The 12,574-nt window shown below is 36.6% G+C and overlaps 1 long non-coding RNA gene across 1 annotated transcript in view; it reads left to right on the top strand.

Annotated features, from left to right (window-relative positions):
• LOC130540977 (uncharacterized) overlaps window positions 1–7,923 on the top strand; it is a 187,146-nt gene extending 179,223 nt beyond the window's left edge. Inside the window, exon 9 of the long non-coding RNA XR_008955011.1 lies at window positions 7,632–7,923. This is a non-coding gene — a long non-coding RNA (uncharacterized LOC130540977). The remainder of the gene's footprint in view (window positions 1–7,631) is intronic.
• The last annotated feature ends 4,651 nt before the right edge of the window (window positions 7,924–12,574 follow it).

The raw sequence follows: 12,574 nt of genomic DNA, 5'->3' as shown, positions 1-12,574 counted from the left end.
CATCAGAGTGAACAGCCAACCTACAGAATGGGAGAACATTTTTGCAATCCATCCATCTGACAAAAGGCTAATATCCAGAATCTACAAGGAACTTAAACAAATTTACAAGAAAAAAAGCAAACAACCTCATCAAAAAGTGGGTGAGGGATATAAACAGACACTTTTCAAAAGAAGACATTTATGCAGCCAACAAACATATGAAAAAAAGCTCATCATCGTTGGTCATTAGACAAATGCAAATCAAAACCACAATGAGATACCATCTCACACCAGTTAGAATGGTGATCATTAAAAAGTCAAGAAAAAACAGATGCTGGAAAGGATGTGGAGAAATAGGAACGCTTTTTCACTATTGGTGAAAATATAAATTAGTTCAACCATTGTGGAAGACAGTATAGTGATTTCTCAAGGATCTAGAACTGTAAATACTGTTTGACCCAGCAATCCCATTACTGGGTATATACCCAAAGGATTATAAATCATTCTACTATAAAGACACATGCACACGTATGTTTACTGCAGCACTATTCACAATAGCAAAGACTTGGAACCATCTCAAATGCCCAACAATGTTAGACTGGATAAAGAAAATGTGGTACATATACACCATGGAATACTATGCAGCCATAAAAAAGAATGAGTTCATGTCCTTTGCAGGGACATGGATGAAGCTGGAAACCATCATTCTCAGCAAACTAACACAAGAACAGAAAACCAAACACCACATGTTCTCACTCCTAAGTGGGAGCTGACCAATGAGAACATATGGGCACAGCGAGGGGAACATCACACACCGGGGCCTGTCAGGGGATGGAGGGCGAGGGGAGGGACAGCATTAGGAGAAATACCTAATGCAGATGACAGGTTGATGGGTGCAGCAATCTACCATGGCAGATGTATACCTATGTAACAAACCTGAATGTTCTGCACATGTATCCCAGAACTTAAAGTATAATACAAATAAAATAAAAACAGTTTTACTTCTTTCTTTCAAAAAAAAACAATAGAAATTTTAAAAAATTATAAAGTAAAACATTACAATAAGCTAAGATTAATTTATTATTGAAGAAAGGTTTTTCTATAAATTAGTGTAGCCTAAGTGCACAATGTTTATAAAGTCTACAGTAGTGCACAGTAATGTCCTAGCCCTTCATCACTCACTCATTGACTCACCCAGGCAACTTCCATCCTGCAGGCTCCATTCATGGTAATTGCTCTATATAGCTTTATCATTTTTTAATCTTTTATACCACATTTTTACTGTATCTTTTCTATATTTAGATACTCAAATATGTGTTGAAATTGCCTACAGTATTTGATATGGTTTGGCTGTGTCCCCACCCAATTCTCATCTTGAATTCCCACATGCTGTGGGAGGGACGGGGTGGGAGTTAATTCAATCATGGGGGCAGGTCTTTTCCGTGCTGTTCTCATGATAGTGAATAAGTCTTATGAGATCTGATGGTTTTATAAGGGAGAGTTCCTCTACACAAACTCTCTCTTTGCCTTCCACCATCCATGAAAGACATTACTTTGCTCCTCCTTGCCTCCTGCCATGATTGTGAGGCCTCCCCAGCCACGTGGAATTGTGAGTCAATTAAACCTGTTTCCTTTCTAAATTACCCAGTCTCAGGCATGTCTTTATCAGCAGCATGAAAATGGACTAATATAGTATTCAATACAGTAACAGGCTATATAGATCTCTAGCCTAGAAATAGTAGGCTATACCATATATCTCAAGTGTGTGGTAGGCTACACTATCTAGGTTTGGAATACAATCTATGATCATACAACAGCAAAATTGCCAAAGAATGCATTTCACAAAAGCAAAGCATTGCTAAAGTCATAAGAGGGAAATCTGCCTCTAGGCAGTATTAGTGAGTGAGGGAGAGTCAGGGCAGGGTTCTACATGACAGGCAAAACCAAGGAAAAACTGAATGAACTTTAAGTAGGATACATCTAAAGAGATTTATATCTAGGCAACCAACCCACAGTCAAACTGTCCAAAGACAAAGAGAATGAAAGAAGCAAGAGAAAAGCATCTCCTCAGGGACAAGGGATCCCTAATGAGATTCACAGCTGAGTCCTGAGTCCTGAGCAAACTTTTGTATACAATTGAAATTAAGTATTAATTCAAACTAATTGTCTTAAGTTAAAATGTTAATTGTAGTCCTCAGGACAACCAGTAAGAAAGTAAATTTAAAATATAGAGCAAAAGAAATAAGATAATAGAGTATATCAGAAAATATCTATTTAACACAAAAAAAGGCAGTAATGAAAGAATAGATGAACAAAAAAGACATAAAAGACATAGAAAACAAATTTTAAATAGTAGATGTAAAACCTATCTTATCAATAATTGTATCAAATATAATTCATTTAAATTTTCATTAAATGCCTGTGAAGATATATAAGTTAAGTTTGAGTAGTTAATTCTTTTGGGAAGCATTCTCATCAGTCTAATACAGCCTATTAAATTTGCCTGAGAAACAATCAGTGGCCAAAACATACTTCTCTTGAGGCAGAACAATCTCTTCAGAAAGAGTTTCCAGCCTTTCCATGAGGTCCCCTCCCAAGTACGGACACCTAGTGTTTTTTCAAAACAGGGCTTTGACTGCCATTTCCTTTTCAACAGAGAGTGCTCTTTGAAGCCACCAGAGTTTCTTCAATATCTTTTATGCTGTCTCCATATGAAGGTTGCAGCTCTGAGTAAAAAGTATAGCAGGAAGCAAAGGAGAGTTGGCACATTGGCATGTGGCCTCTTCGGAGGTGTGGCCCTAACATGTGGAGGACAGCAGTTGGAGCTGGAGATGGGGTCAATGTAGAAAATGCATCGTGGGACTGCAACATGGTAGACAGTCATTGTTTTTGACAACTGTGAGCCTGTTTCCTTTTGGAAAATTACCTTCCCCTAACATGTGGAGTCTGGGACAATTAATCAAAGAATCCTGCCCTCCCCTTAGCCAAGGATGCCAATCACTCTCATTCTCAAAGCTGATTCATCCCATGGGCAGCATGTATAAGCACAGTTGTCACTGAGAGCTGCTACTGACATCTCCACATCTGCTGGCTCCTGGCTTTTCTGAGCCCAGTTCTCCTTGCTAAACTTACCCATATTTAAATTTTTGGTATTTGCTTCATCATGGATTTTTTTCACATTCATTTAAAACACAAACTATTGCATTAAAACATTATTTATCTTGATTAGTCAGCTTTTTGACATCCCTTAAATTTGGCATCTGAGGAAACTGCTTCACTTGACTCATCATGGTCCTGGCCTATCTCTAGTCTTTGATGCTGTAAATGAACTCTGTTTTGCTTTAAATAATCATAATTGTAAACTAAAGAACCTGGCTTATTCAAGGAAAGGAAGAATGAAAATCTAATATAATACATCACAAGAAAAATGCTGCTGCCCACTTGGAAATCTCAAGAAGAAAACTAGAAAAACTACTAAGGCCTCTTAGTAAGGTGGCTGGTCCCAAAATATACAAATATTGATGGCTTTAATGTAAGAAATACTAAATATCCGAATTAAATATAATGAAAAAGTATTCCATTTACTTTAGACATACATATATGTAACCTAGAAATTAAATTAACCAAAAAATGCAGGCCCTCTATGAGAAAAATTGTAATACTTTATTGAGGTACATAGCACAGGCCTAAATAGATGGTGAGATTCAATCCAGGAACCCATATTCCTGGGTTGGAGCATTCAATATTATAAAAATGTCTGTTTTTCCACAAATTTGATGTTTGATTTTTATGCAGTTCTAATCAAAACCTCTTAGAATATTTTAATTGGCCAATTTATCCTAAAGTTAATCTAGAAAAATAAACTTGTTAGAGCCAAGAAGTTTTTAAAGGATGATTTGCCCTGTCAGATTATAAAGTAAATTATAAAACTATAAGATTTAAGAGTATTTAACATGTAACTTTCATCCTAGAATAGATCAATGAAACAGATCAAATAGTCTTTTTGAAATAAACTAATGTAGAGATATAAGAAATTAGCATAAATTAAATTAGGAATTTGAATTCAGTTGCAAATGATGGATTAATCAATGTATGCTATTGTCACAGTTAGGTAGCCATTTAGAAGAAAATTAAAATTTCTAGGTTACTCATGCACCAAAATAAATCCCAGAAGAATTAAAGTGTTAAAAGTGAATGCTCATACACACGTGCATTGTTGACTACTTAAGCAAGGGTTGCGCTTTCAAAATAAGATAATAAAGTCAGAAAATTATGGAAAACATTGGCCTATTTGACTATAAGAAAATAGAAAATATCAATTATCTAATTAATTAAAATGAGGTGAAAACACTAAATAATCCATTAAACAGAGAGGGGAAATAATGAAAAAATTTGACAAAGTTCTCTCCTTGAAAAGAATATCAGCCTAAGCAGTTTTAGGATTTTCTTCTACCAAACTTTAAATAACTGATAATAAATGGATAATAATTTACCTTTAAGTAGATGCCTGGATAGAAAAATAGCTTGAATTTTAAAAAGAAAGAAAAGAAATAAAAGAATGAATGTCAAATATGACGTCTTTGAAAGAATGATATATAAAAGTCATCTTCTAATAGTATATTATCCCAAACTAAATGTTTTAATTATGATTTCTCCACCTATAAGTCAATATTGACAGATTTTGAGAGGGAAAATTATGATAATCTTAGTAAATACTAAAAAATGTATTTGATAAATTTCCAGTAAAAGCTCTCACTGTCTGAGGAATAGAAGAAAGATTCCCTAAAATGAATAAATATAATGTGATAACAATTGTTAATTTCCCCAGTGTCTATTCTCCCTCCCTTCCATGGTGGGAAGATTTTTAGCCAAACATAAGACTAAAAATCACATTTGTTGCTCAACAGAAAATCAAATTTCCTAGCCTCCCTTGCACAGAAGTGTTCCCATGAAATTAGGTTCTGTTCAATAGGATGTGAGTAAAAGTGATGAGTGCAAATTCTGGGCTGTGCCCTTAAAAAGAAGGACTGTACCCTCCTTTTGTATTTCTTTCTTCCTGATGTCTGAAACACAGAAATGATGGTGGTAGCTGGAATGGCCCTATGAGGTCATGAAATAGAAGCTCTGTATTTTCTAGAACACAGCAGCAAGATAGAAAGATACTGAGACCCTGATAATGGCATAGGTAAGCTGCTAGACCACCCAGCACTGCTTACTCCCAGACTGTTAATGTGAAACACTATTATTTGGGATTTTTCTATTATAGCAATTACATCTATATCCTAATACATATAATTACCAGAAATCTAAAGCAAGCATTATCATCGCATTTGTTTATAATCTTCCTTGAAGTGTCAATAAAAGCAAAGTTGCCTGCTATTACTATTATAAATTGACATTATGTTAGCAAACTAGCAAATGCAATAAGAAAATAAAAAGAATGAGAAAGCAATTAAAGGAACTAATTTAACATTACATTCAAGTGTATGATGATCTATCAAAATTTTGAAAGAATCAACTGAAAAATTATTAGATGTCTCTCTCCAAATCCAATGCAAGGTCCGTGTCAAAGTGTCAATGCACAAACAATATGCAATTTTTAAAAGACATGAAAAAACAAGATGTAATTCATTATCACTATAGAACTTTAACATACCTAGAAATAAATCTAATGAGAAGTATGCAAGACCTATATGAAGAGAAATATAAAACTTTATTGTGGGAACTTGAAGATGACCTGACTAGTGAAAAGACACACTATGTGCCTTGATGGAAAGACAATATTATAAAGAGGTCAATTTCCCCCAAAATAACATAAAATATGGAACACCCCAATCCAAATCTCAAAAGAAATATTTTTAAAGGAGCTCTATGAGCCAATTATACTGCTCATTTGAAAGAGAAAAAACAAAAGATTGGCTGTGAAATTTTTGAAAAATAATAGTTAAAATAGATTTTCCCTACCAGTTATCAGAGCATTATATAAACAGTAATAAATACAATGTTACATTAGATCTTGGACAAAATAAAGTTTAAGAATATGTATATATGTGCACACATACACACACACACACACACACACACACACACACAGTTCTAGGATATGGCCATGAAGACATTTCTAGACAGTAATAGACAATTCATTTATTAGAACTGGGACAACAGGATACTCTATAGAAAAAAAAAAACTTAAGATGTTTCCCTCCACCATACAGAAAAGTTAAATTCTACATAGATTAAAAGTTTAAACGTTGTTAATCTATATTGTTACAGAATAGAAAATTAGAGGAAAATCAGAAGATAAAAATGAAAACTATGATAGTACCACATAAAAGTGAATAACCTCTTAACAAGGCAAGATGGTAAAACAATGTTAAAAGAGAAGGAAGAGCTTGAGAGAAAACATTTGCACAGCATATAGCAGACAAAGGCTTAATATATACAATATATAAAGATATAAAGTAAAGTAGGCTCAACTTAAAATTAAGAAATGAGTATGAAGAGGCAATTCAAAGAAGAAATACACATGGTCACAAACATTGGAAAATATGTTCCACTTCACTGTAATTAGGGAAATACAAATTAAAACAGCATTGAAATTGTACTTTTCACCAGACTGGCAAATATTTTAAATTTTCATAGCATCCAGTGTGAGAAAACAGAAATTTATCATTCACTGTTAATAGAAGTGTAAACTGGTGCAGTCTTACTTAAGGACAACTTGGCAGGAACTACCAAAATTGAAATTATGGATACCCTTTCATCCACATTCCAGGAGCTTATCTTGGAGAAATACTTGCAAATAAGTGTAAAGGTATCTTCACAAATTTTTGGTACCATTTTTTATCATAGTAAAAATTTTAAATTGACCTAAATGTCTGCCAGAGGAGAATTTACTGGCATAAATAGTGTTTTTCTTTCTTAACCCATTTTTTAAAAACGAGAATAAAGTCACGTATCTATGCACTTAAAAACAATAAGCAAGACAAGGTGATAATGTTAATAGAAAAAAATGAATCTGTGATGTGACAGTCTGTGTGTTTTTTAGTGGTGAAATTAACTGGTTAACGTTAAGTTCCTAAGTTGAATGAAATTCCTAAGTTAAAATGTTATAAGGAATTCTAGAAACTTAATTCTAAAGTTCACTTTGAATGTAAGTAGCAACAATGGTTAAATAAGTTACAGTACTTCTACTAAGTACAATATGCTGATATATCAGTAATTGTTATTACTGATAACAATTTTGTACTAAAATGAATGCCTGCACAAGATATTAAATGAAAAAATAGAGAAAGGCCTTTCTCTATATGATATAGTCTCAACTATGTTGAGTTAAAATACATACAATGACTCTAAACAAATAGACCAAAATCATTAAGTGATTTTATATGAATGACTTTTGGGTGGTTTACCATTTTTTCAAATGTTTTCCTCCATTTTCCAAACTTTTTAAAAGAAATGTTTGTGAAAACAAAACTTTATTTTATAAAGCTGTTTGGAAAAGCTTGATGGCACATTCTGCAACATAAGCTGCCCAGGCACAGGGCTCTGGGGATGCTAATTAGAAAATGATGAGTTAATTAAAGTTGTGTGCTTAGTCTCTATGGCAAGGATTTCCTTTAATCCAACAGTGGTTTTCTCTCCATTTGCAGAATGTGGTTTCTGGATGAAAAACTGAGAACAGACTGACCCTCTGGCCACAGCTACTCGCGTCAGGGACGCATAGTTGCAGGTGCATGCTGTCTGGTTTGGTTTGCCAAGTCAAAATAGTTGTGTTTCCCGCTGTGGTGAGAGTTTCCAACCTCAGACGGGGCAAGAGAAATTCTAAACAGTTTGCCCTTTGCAGATGTATTGAAATAGTACTGAAATTTACTGATTTTCCCTCATGTTTTTTTTCCGTGCTTTTATCACTACCCTGAAAATAAACAAGGAGAAAAGGCAAGCATACCAAATGTGTTCTCAGTTGCTGAGCAAAAGAAGGATTTCCTGAGTAGTATGGCTGCTCCAGTGCTCCTGGCTTGACATGAGAGCAAACAGAGAGAAATATAAAAGCCATGCTTTTCCCCTCCAGAACACAACTTTATTACAGGGACTTGAATAAGACAGTAGGACTTGTACCAAAGCCACCATGCAGGAATTAGGGACACTGTCTCACAGGGAGCCGCAGGAAGCCGGAAACCTTGGGACATAATCCCCTCCCTACTCCCTTAGGGGCTTTAGACAACCACTTTGTTCTCTAGTTCAGTTTCCTCTCTCCCAATCCCCACCAAGGTGTTTGAGCATTAATTAGCTACTGCTAATTAAGGCCACAAAGCTGAAAAGCACCATTGTATATGGCAGTAGAGAGATGAATCCCTTCATTGTCTCTTACTGAGGCTTCCATTCAGGATCACAGGACACACCCTGAGACTATCCCCTCATTGGCATAGCATTCTCAAATCAGTGCCCTCCACAATCATGCACATCTCAGCCACACACCCTGCACTGTGGCTTTTGTCCTATAGTCAGAAGAGTCTAGGACACAGAGGGAAGCAAGAGAATCTCCAAATCAGCCCAGAATAATTTGGGGGAAAGAATTCTAAACAAGTGCATCTTGCAATGTTGGGCTTTAGCTCTCAATAAAACTTTCTCAACAGCCTCCTGCTCTTGGAGTGGGCCCACATAGGGCCATTTTTGGAGTAGAAAGGGAATCCATTTTGGGAATAGAAAGTAGGGCCAGCAGGTGCGGTGGCTCATGGCCATAGTCCCAACACTTTGGGAGGCCTAGGCGGGCAGATCACCTGAGGTCAGGAGTTCAAGACCAGCCTGACCAACCTGGTGAAACCCCATCTCTACTAAAAATACAAAACATTAGCTGGGCGTGCTGGCAGGCGCCTGTAATCCCAGCTACTCTGGAGGCTGAGGCAGGGGAATCACTTGAACCTGGGAGGCAGAGGTTGCAGTGAGCTGAGATAGCTCCAGCCTGGGTGACAAGAGTGAGACTCCGTCTCAAAGAAAAAAAGAAAAAGAAAAAGGAGGGCCATTTTTGAAAATAAAGTTTGGAAGACTCCAAATTCTTTGGAAGACTCCACTAACAATCAGCCTTATGGTCTTCCCAAGGTGCTGGAGAGCTGTCACTAGATTCCTGGTCATGTTATTTTCCAAGCGCCCAAACCTGATTTATTACAACAAACAGGAAACAGTAGCTGAAATGACTTCAATAGTAGTAATAATAAAATAACACGGTAAGGAAGAAAACAGAGATTCCCTCTCTTGGAATGCAATCTAAACCCCTGGGTTTGTTGTTTAGGAAACAATCACCATTCCAGACCCTCAGGTTTTAAAGCCTATGTTGGCCAAGAGAGGGAAGTAGAGGCAGCCGTCTTGCAGATTAACCGCCGCAGATCAGCCAGTTAGGGAATGCCCTGAGTGCAGACATGTGTGTTTCTTGTTCTTGCATCAGAGCTGCTCATATAAAGATTTTTGCCTTAATAGAGCGGTTGTGATTTTCCATGTCACATGGCTGTTTCCAATCCTGGAATTTGGTGACAATGAAGGACTCTCAGCACCAAAATAATAACTAATTTAGCCAGCTTCATAAATCACAGTCCCTAGGCACCACCAGCAAATAGTTCTTTGGACCCAGAACAATATACAAACTCCAGCTTTAGCACCGTGTGGTCGGAACTTAAAGTGTACTCACTAGCCATGGTTCTTAGAGCAGTACAAATTCCCGTAATCTGCTGCACAGTCAGCTTGGCAGTCTTTTGGTGGTCAGTGGTGGAAATACACATCATACCATAATAGTAGTCTTGGGACCAACTAACCACTAACCCAGACCCTGGGGAAAAGTGAGCTGGTGCATCTGAGGAGCTGAGTATGGGGCCACTGCAGGGCTGAATGCTGGGGAATGGTGAACAAGTGGAAAGAATGGATGTGGGCTCCTGCTTTCAAATAACTTACAACCATGCTAGAGAGATGTGGTTCATACATAAAATTAAATATAAATCATAATAGTGATGTGTGACTAAACATAAATGCTAATTGTATAATTTAGGTTGGATGCAATATAGAAAATAGGTCACCACATTGTTTCCACTGTGCTGCTCAAGATGATAATGATATGATGATGATGACGATGATAGAAAAAAACCTGCACTATTCCACTATTCACATATTAGCTCACTTAATCATCAAACGCACCTCTATGATGCAGCTATTAGAATCTCCATTTTGCAGATAAGGAAGCAGACCTCCAGGGAAGTTAAATAACTTGCTCACACAGCTAGCAGGTGTAAGTTCAGAGTTTGAACCCGGGCAGCCTGGCTTCAGGGATTATATTCTTAACCTCAACATCTCAATGCTATGCTGCCTCATTGAATGACGAGGGTCGATTATACAAGATATTTGGTCATGGGCTACACTTCTCTGCGGTTCATAAATTGTAAGGTACATGGAAATTTCTATAATATTTTATTTAACATTTTATTATTAAATACATTTTATTATATTACTATTATTCTAGAATATTTTTTCTTTCCCCTCCCCTTCACTTAAAAAAATTAAGATATTACTCACATACCATAAAATTTACCCTTTTACAGTGTACAGTTCAGGCCAGGTGTGTTGGCTCATGCCTGTAATCTCAGCACTTTGGGAGGCTGAGGCAGGAACATCACTTAAGGTCAGGAGTTCAAGATCAGCCTGGGTAACATGGCGAAACCTCAGCTCTACTAAAAATACAAAAACTAGCCAGATGTAGTGGCACACGCCTGTAGTCCCAGCTACTCGGGAGGCTGAGGCATGAGAATTGTTTGAACCCAGGAGGCAGAGGTTGCAGTGAGCCAAGATTCCACCACTGCACCCCAGCCTGAGTGACAGAATGAGACTCAGTCTCAAAAAAATAAAAAAAAATTTTAATGAAGCATACAGTTCAGCAGTTTTTAATATACTCACAAGGTCGTGCAACTATTATCACTACCAAATGCCAGGATATTTGTATTACCCTAAAAAGAAGTCCTGTACCTATTAGCAGTCACTCCCCATAGCCCCATCCCATCCAGCCCTAGGCAACCAGTAATCTACTTTTTATCTCTATAGATTTATCTATTCCAGATATTTCATTTAAATGGAATCATACAAAATATCACCTTTTGTGTCTCACTTCTTTTACTTGGCATAATGTTTTCGACGTTCATCCATGTTGTAGCTTGAATCAGTGCTTCATTTTTTAAATTACAGAATAATAGTCCATTGCCTGGTTATATCACAGTTTGTTTATCCATTCACCCATTGTTGGACATTTGGTTTGCTTCTACTTTGTGGCTATTATGAATAATGCTGTGAGTATTTGTATACAAGTTGTTATGTGAACATATGTTTTCAATTCTCTCCGATATGTACCTACAAGTAGAATTCTGGGCCATATGATAACTCAGTTTAATTTTATGAGAGAGAGCAATTTTTTAAAAGATAACTTTTGAAATGTTAAAATTCACTTTTTGCGAGTAAATGATACACAAACTTTGATATTTCCGAATTATTTTTAAATGACTTGTTAAACACTATGCAAGTGCTTGCAGCTCACTGGTTCAAAGAAGGAAAGGCCCACAGAAGAGAGAAGAGGCAAGGAGAAGTGTTCCTATGAACGCTGTTCATTTCTCAGCAGAAGCGTTGGCATGCAGATCCCACAGAATTGAGCAAAAACAGCTGCTTGTGCTCTTTCTTTGGTGAGGAATACCAAAAAGCCTGGAATATCTGAACTGACTTGTTGTTAGACAGCTTTGTTAAAAGCCTCTGTGGATTTCATACCACCCTAAGGAGTTGTGCTTTCCATCTTTTTATCTTGATTTAAATTGAACAAAACAGAGAGGCAAAAGGAATGTAGAGGCCTGGAGTTTTCTATTGTCAGAAATAGTTTTGCCCATTGTTTGTGTTCAAAGATGAATTCTTTTCCATAGGCTAGCTTGAATATTTTCTTGTTGGAAGTTTTATAATAAAAATGTAACAGTGATCCCTCTATCCTTATATAAATGGCATGAATGATCATCTGCCTTTGTAAAACAATCTGAAATCATTTCATCAATTGAACAAGCTGAGCATGGTGGGAGGGAAGTGGCATCCCATGAACTCACAGTTGCTGAGGACGACAATCACTCTCTCCTTGCTGCCTTCCTCAATTCTTTCTTTAAATACAGTGCATCCTCAAAGGGATAAATTTGGGGATCCCTTGGCATATTTATTCCACTGGGATGAAAGGGGCAGAATTTACCCATTGTCAGATTATTATTTGTTTTCAGCAAACTCTGTGGCTACCAGAAATCTGCATCACGTGAGCTGAGAGAAGAGAAGATTCTTTCTGCAATATGTTTTCCTTATTAGCTGTCTGCCAGGGCTATTACAGAGAGAGAAAATGGAAAACTTCAATCTGCGACCATATGTCCAATGTGTGTCCTTCTCTTTGACTCCCAGGAAAGATCCTCTTTTTAATTTCCAAACTGGATGACTTTGATTAATCTTATTCTCTTGACCATCAGTACTATAGCTTATTAATCCACAAAGTATTATAAAGTACCTGCTTTGGAAATAAGAGGCTAAATGGTAATAATGGGGGAGA

This window comes from Pan paniscus, chromosome 17 (genome assembly GCF_029289425.2).
Source record: "Pan paniscus chromosome 17, NHGRI_mPanPan1-v2.0_pri, whole genome shotgun sequence".
Classification (NCBI taxonomy): Eukaryota; Metazoa; Chordata; class Mammalia; order Primates; family Hominidae; genus Pan; species Pan paniscus.
This window is presented reverse-complemented; position numbering and strand designations above follow the sequence as displayed.